The following is a 7,430-nucleotide window of genomic DNA, read 5'->3' on the forward strand; positions in this document are numbered from 1 at the left end:
ACCAATCGCGTCCCGTTGTTTCCGTGACGTCACGACCTGCCCGAACCAATCTTGTTCTGGCAAATGAATATTTTCACCATGGCTGCCGGGCAGATTTTCTAGGACTCCAGTATCTTGCAGAAATTCTGTTTTTAATGCGGTTTTTAACTTACCCGAGCATAACTAGCTAAGTCGTAACCGCGTCCACTTTTATTCGCAATAGGTTCGGCGCGACAGCGTGAGAATCCAGCGATAACATTGCCATCAAAAAGTTCGATGCGGGAGTAAGGCCTGGCATCGCACAAACATCGAACGCCGTCTGCTTCTCTGCCTCGGGTTGCGTCTCAACATCGTGACGGCATCGGCTTTTCTTCGCAGTCGTTTCTGTGGAGCGACGTTAAAATGCAGCGGTCACCAAACTCTTCTTTATAAGTGTAGTGGGCTGTGCGGGAGGGGCATAAGTGAACCGCGAACACAGTAAGTGTCTTCACCCGATTTCGACCGTATCTTTGCTGGCGTTACTAAATAGTCTGTCTACTGAAATGACGCCTTCGAAGCAGTATGTATTCTTCTGTGAAACGTGGCGTCCTTGTCAAGTTTCCGCGTCATAATCCGCTGCACGGTAATCTATGACTGCGATAGTACCCGCGGGTGCACCTTCGTTCGCAATAAATAGCTGTTACATACATGTGGCATACAAATTATAAAGCCAGTGATGCGTTTGTTACAAACATTTAATTTATGTTATTTCGAACGTTAAGAAGCTGATGTCTTCTTTTGGAAAAACAATATCAGAGAATTTCAGGGAAGCGGATTTGGCTCTCTCAAATGCTTCCGAACATTCTGCTTGCTCTATGAGCTGTGGGAGTAAATCTCCCACTACGGCCAGAGGCCGCTGCCGAATGCCCAAACTTGACAACGGACGAGGCGCGCAATAGCGCACGTATAGGACAGGCACAAAAGCCTATAAAAGAAGACACACGCCCACAGAGAGGGGAGGACGGACCGTGGCCACGGAGGCGTGCAGTTGGAACGCTCCGGCAATGTTTTACGTTGAACTTGATACTAACAATCCATTCCTGTTACTTTAATAAATGTAGTTTCTCGTTTTGGAAACCCCGGCTCCGTGTTGTTCCTCCCGGATGGGCATGCAGCAAGGCAACCACCACATGGCGCCCAACGTGCTTTTGCTGCCCTTCTGTCGGAACGACACGGGGCTGGGTTTCTTCTCTCGGTAAGTTTTTTCAACCGCGGTGTTTCTTTTCCAAGTAGTGCTGGTATTCGCGACAGCGCGAGTGCTCGCTGAATTGGAGCCTCAAAACATTGCTTAGTCACGCGGGGGCGTGTTTATCGCTCTGGGGGCGTGTTTATTTTTCTCGAGTGGAGTATACCGCCTGTTGCCGCACACGTTTTCTTGTCTGCTTGGCGTTTCTGTTTTTTTCCCGCCATGTCTCCCACACTACGGTCCGAGACGAAGGATGGCGAAAAGCCTGGAGCAAGCGTGGATCCCGGAGCAGGCACGGCGGATGCGCAGGCCGAATTGCTACTGAAGGTGGCAGCCATGTGTGATGCGGTTACACAGCGTCTCGCCGTGCAGCATTCACGTGAGCCGGAGCTGCGTCCCCAGCAGACGGTGCCGGTGTACACTGGCTACAACGACGTCAAGTCAGTCGCCGACTTTCTAGGTGAGCTCGACGTCTACAAAGCCGCCTCAGGCGCCTCGGAATCCCTGGTGATAAGCAGAATACTCCCACTCGCTCTAAAGTCTAGTGCTGCGTGCTGGTTAAGGCTGCAACCTACGTTCCCCAGCCTAGCGGAGTTCGAGCGGCAATTCCGAGCAGAGTTCCTGCCACCTGGTTACGAGTTACAAATCTTGAAAGAACTCGAGTCCCGAACGCAACATCCGAACGAAAGCCTGGTTCAGTATGTTCGCGCATTGCAGGAACTCACACGAAGGGCACAACCTAATGCCTTCGAGTCGGAGATTATAGCTCGGGTCCTCAGACAATGTCACCCAAAATACCACGTGTACCTACACGGCCGCACCTTTGAGACCATTGAAGAGCTACCCCGGCATGCCCGCAGCACAGAGGAGATTTTCCTCGCTCAGAAGAGCTATCTCCCACCGCCTTTGGCCGCAAACTCTCTCGAACCCGCATGTGCTTGGCAGGGCCCCGAGGCAATCCCGGCGCTAAGACCTCCACGGGACTGGCACAGAGTGCCCAATCAAAGCAGCCGGAGGCGCTCCAGTTTTGGTTCAATGCGGGGCCACTGGAGGACGTCCGAAGAGCGCCCTGGTGCCGGCGACTCAAGCAGGTATTCGGACCAATGCCACAACTGTGGACAGCGCGGCCACTTCCAAAGAGAGTGCCCAAATACAAACCCGAGGCAGAACGAAACAAATGGCGGAAGGGCTGGAAGTGAGCGGAGGGATTGTGGAAATCCGGTCAACCCTCGCGCGCCTATGGGCCGTGAAAATCCGGAAGGTCACGTGGCATCCCAATCGGGAAACTATTACGGCCGGCGGCAATGAGCCCCACTGCAGAGCCGCCGATGGCCGCCATCACAGCCGGGACCACGCACGCAGCGTCACTTGTTCCATCGGTATGTCGAATTCAGCCTAACAGTGAAATGATCGAGCCACGCATGACGATCAGTTTGCTCGGTTTTCCTTTTGCCGCGCTTTTGGATACCGGGGCTGCTATCTCGCTTATAGGGGACGCTGCCTATGAACTATGCAAAAATAAAAAAATAACCTTTCGTTCGGCAGACACACGTCTGCAGTTAGCCTCCGGGTCAACAATATCGGCGGACGGAGCCGTAAGGCTTAAAATTTCATTCAATGAGAAGAAACGGCGTCAGCGCTTTCTGTATCTTCCGGGGCTCGCCGTACCCGTGATCTTGGGTCGAGATTTTATCGCAGGCGTAAGCATGACGCTCGGCTTCCCTGGTGGCGGCTATCGTTTGGGAAACCAGGCGGACCTGACTCCGTTCACCAGACGAGAGAACTGCATCGCTGGTCCAACCCCCCCAGCCCACTTCACAACGCCTGCAGCTGCCCTACCATCGGAAATCTCGGATACCCTGCAGAAGTGTCCGGGCACTGACCTCCAGAAGAGACAGCTGGAGGACGTCCTGCGGCCGTTCTCTCCGATGTTCACGGAGCGACCAGGAAAGACAGACATCTTGCTGCATCGGATTTAAACCGGTAACGCACCGCCTCGGAGGTGCAATCCACGCCCCATCAGCGTGCACAAAAGAGAACTCCTGGACGTGGCCCTTCAGGAGATGCTGGACACCGGCGCAGTACGTGAGTCAAAGAGCCCTTGGGCATTTCCTGTCGTCCTCGCTCCGAAAAAAGATGGAACTGCCAGACTCTGCGTAGATTACAGACGGCTGAACGAAGTGTCTGTACGGGACAGCTACCCTTTTCCCAGCATTTCCTCTATAATGTACGCGCTCGGCAACGCGACGGTGTTCACCACATTGGATTGCAGCCGCGGATTCCTTCAGATCGAGGTGCATCCGTTAGACGTGCAGAAAACCGCTTTCATTTGCCACAGAGGGCTGTACGAGTTCACCCGCTTGCCTTTTGGCTTGTCCAACTCGCCAGCGAGCTTTCAACGTCTGATGGACGTTGTGCTCGGAAACGCAAAGTACGAATTCGCGATGGCATACATGGATGACGTTGTTGTTTTCTCGCGTACATTCGAGGAGCATCTTGAATACTTGACTATCGTGCTTGAGCGGATGCGGAACGCAGGCCTAACAATCAATCCGAGGAAAGTTCAACTGGCCGAGCCCAAAATTAACCTCCTCGGATTTGTTGTCGATAGCGGCACGCTCCGTCCCAACGAAGAAAAACTGCGCGCACTAACTGAGTACCCGCACCCCATGACGTGAAAAGTTTACAGCGATATCTCGGAATGATTGCATTCTATAGGGATTTCATTCCTTACTGCTCCGAGATTTCTCAGCCGCTTAATCACCTCCTTCGAAAAGGCGTCAAATGGTGTTGGAGCGAACAACAACAAAGCGCATTCGCAGCGTTATCAAAGGCAGTGACAGAGAACGCATGTCTGCATCTTCCCGACCTAAACCAACCATTCGTTTTGCAGACAGATGCAAGCGATTGTGGCGTCGGAGCTGTTTTACTGCAGGAACATGATGGCATACTTCGCCCGGTTGCTTTCGCAAGTCAGACCCTCAATTCCGCACAGCGTAACTACAGCGTTGCAGAAAGGGAATGCTTAGCCATAGTGTATGCGTTAAAGCGATTTGACAGGTATTTGGATGGCGCAACATTCCAAATTCAATGTGATCATTTAGCGTTGTCATGGCTGAAAAGACTTCAGAACCCCGCTGGTCGCCTCGCTCGTTGGTCACTTACGCTGCAACAATACGATTACACTATTGTATACAGGCCGGGTGCTACAAACCAAATTGCTGATGCACTTTCCCGCGCCCCCCTTCCTGAGAACCACGTGCAGGAATCCCCAGGGCTGGTCGCAGTCGTTAACACAACACAGGGACCACCTGACTCACGTTGGGGTACATTGGTCTCAAGAGAGGATCTTCTCAAGGCCCAGCACGACGATGGGTTGTGCCAACAAGTGACTGCCTGGCTGGCAGCGTCCGGTCCAGTGGACCGCCCAAGTGACACGGAGTTCGACTCCTACTTGATGAGCGAGGACGGCCTCCTGCTGCGCTACATCCCCCAGGCCGACGACGATCCGGACGGTTCAGCATTCCGGACCGTGATACCCCGCAAGCTACGTAAGCTTTTCATCCGATACATGCACAGCTCTGCCCTAGCCGGACACAGCAGTGGGAGCAAGACTTACGATAAGTTGTCCCAGATTGCGACGTGGCCCGGTATGCGGCAAGATGTACTGAGGTATGCGCGTTGTTGCCCGTCCGTCATGCCAGAAAGCGAAGCCACGTGGTGGTCAACCCCCTGGTCTCATGCAACCGATCGCAAGCCAGAGCCCTTGGCAGATCTGTTGCTGTTACGTCATGGGTCCATTTCCACGTAGTCCACGCGGAAGCCAGTACTTGTTCGTAGTAACAGACCATTTCACCAAATGGGTGGAGCTGTTCCCTTTACGAAAGTTGGATTCGCAGAAAATATGGGACTGCCTACTTCAAGTTTTCGCGCGTTTTGGTTTCCCGGCAAGCCTAATTTCGGATAATGCGTCGTATTTTACGAGCAAAGTGTTCGTCGAGGCATGCGCGGTTCTGGGAATTGAACATAAACGGACTTCGCCGTATCATCCCCAGGCAAATATAACCGAAAGGGTGAATCGAAACCTTAAGATGATGCTTGTTGCTCATACGGAGCGCCACAAAGACTGGGATGCGAAGCTCCCAGAAATGGCCTTCGCCACTCGCACCACGGTCAACCGGGCTCACCTCTGCCCAGCTCAATTTCGGCAGAGAGCTTGCTTTCCCTCTCACTAACACTCTCCGTTCGACAGAGCTCAGGGCACAGGACCGCAACTACACAAAGTTCGCAGACGACCTGCGAAAGCGTTTCACCATCAACCTCAAGGAAGCCCGGGAGAACCTTGACGTTGCCAGACTGCAGCAATCCGACCAGTACAACCAGGGACGCCGAGACCTGCAGTTTGAGGTGGGAGACTTGGTGCTCAGGCGCACTCGCCCCCTGAGTGACGCGGCGAAAGGCTTCACGGCCTCACTGGCCAACAGGTGGGATGGTCCATTTCGTGTAGACAAAAAGCTTTCCCCGCTTACATACACGCTAATTCACCATTTCAGTGGTGAGTCCACAGGGCCAACTCATGTCACCGACCTTAAACAATTCCACATCCCGGAAGATGGTTTTTCGCAGGATCAGACCGATGCCGACGACGGCCCGTTCCCCGACCCCCCCTCGCCGCCACACAGGCGGTACAACCTGCGACGTCGGTGACGGCTGAGAGAAGTTGTAAAGCGGTGGACAAGATTATTCTTTTTTTTTTCCTTCTTTTTTTGGGTTTCGAGCGTTGTACCTCGATCGTATATCATCCCACGGGTCCGCCTTTCTGAGGGGGGAGAGGGGAGAGGGGAGAGGGGGAAATATTGCGCGATTGTGCCCACCCCAGATCCTTTATCCTTTTTTTTATGCATCATAGAGCCAGGGGTTAACATGAGAGTAACCCATGGCAATTGCTCGCTCTGATTCACGAAGGTGGATCAAGGGCGACGCCACTACGAATCCCGGGCATCTGGTCGCCAGGGTCCCAGGACACGTGGTGGTACCAGTCACGGCAGCAACCAGCGAGGCCCACCCCGTGGAACTGCGGCCAGTGGGCAAGAAGGCACCGAAAACTGCAGCTGCCGGCGATTCCGGAAACGGCCACCAAAGGACAAGCGCGACCTGGAGCGCGCCCTAACGCCGATACAGCGCCGCCGTCCACACCCTCGACGACGACCGCCCCCCAAGGACGACCACGACAACACTGGCATCGACATGCCAGACGCTTAAGGGGGGGAAGTGTGGGAGTAAATCTCCCACCACGGCCAGAGGCCGCTGCCGAATGCCCAAACTTGACAACGGCCGAGGCGCGCAATAGCGCACATATAGAAAAGCACAGAAGCCTATAAAAGAAGGCACACGCCCACAGAGAGGGGAGGACGGACCGTGGCCACGGAGGCGTGCAGTTGGAACGCTCCGGCAATGTTTTACGTTGAACTTGATACTAACAATCCATTCCTGTTACTTTAATAAATGTAGTTTCTCGTTTTGGAAACCCCGGCTCCGTGTTGTTCCTCCCGGATGGGCATGCAGGAAGGCAACCCTACCACAGAGCAGAATGTTCGGTTGGATGTTTATGCTTCGAAACCCGGGTACGTGACGCGTGTACCCCCACCCGCGTCGCGTCCCGGCCTGAGGTATTACCGGTAAACACGCACTAACTTTTCCAGTTTACTTTAGAAGGAAAATTTGTCCACAATATTAGATCGCAGCATTGTTTTAATAATTGTTAAAAGATAAAAAGTATGTGAATAAAAATTGATTGCAAGGGCAGCTTCCAACTTCATGAATTGTGACTTTCTCGTATGCGAAATATTTGTTTAAATCAAAAATTTAAAGCATACCGATTACTCAGATGTCCTGATCTTGGTCCAAGTGGAAGTGGCAGAATGATTTGTCTTTATAACAATAAAATCAACAATGTTTGAATCAAGCAACAGCTCAAACTGCCTAATTGCATTTCTGATGCATGTTTATCTCTGCATTATACCAGGCTGCAGCCGCCGCGAACGAGCTCTTCAGAGTCTGCTTCATCTTTCTGGTCTACCTTGGAAAAAACAGATTCGTGTAAAAAACATATTGAGCTTCTTGGCGGCAACTTCGCAGTCCTCATTTTCAGAGCTTCCATGCAAGCATAGGAAAGAAGGGTCCATGTCGTTTAATGGACACATGTTTTATCAACTTTTTACGACTC

Source organism: Ixodes scapularis, unplaced genomic scaffold (assembly GCF_016920785.2).
Source record: "Ixodes scapularis isolate PalLabHiFi unplaced genomic scaffold, ASM1692078v2 PGA_scaffold5__190_contigs__length_132052651, whole genome shotgun sequence".
In the NCBI taxonomy this organism is placed as follows: Eukaryota; Metazoa; Arthropoda; class Arachnida; order Ixodida; family Ixodidae; genus Ixodes; species Ixodes scapularis.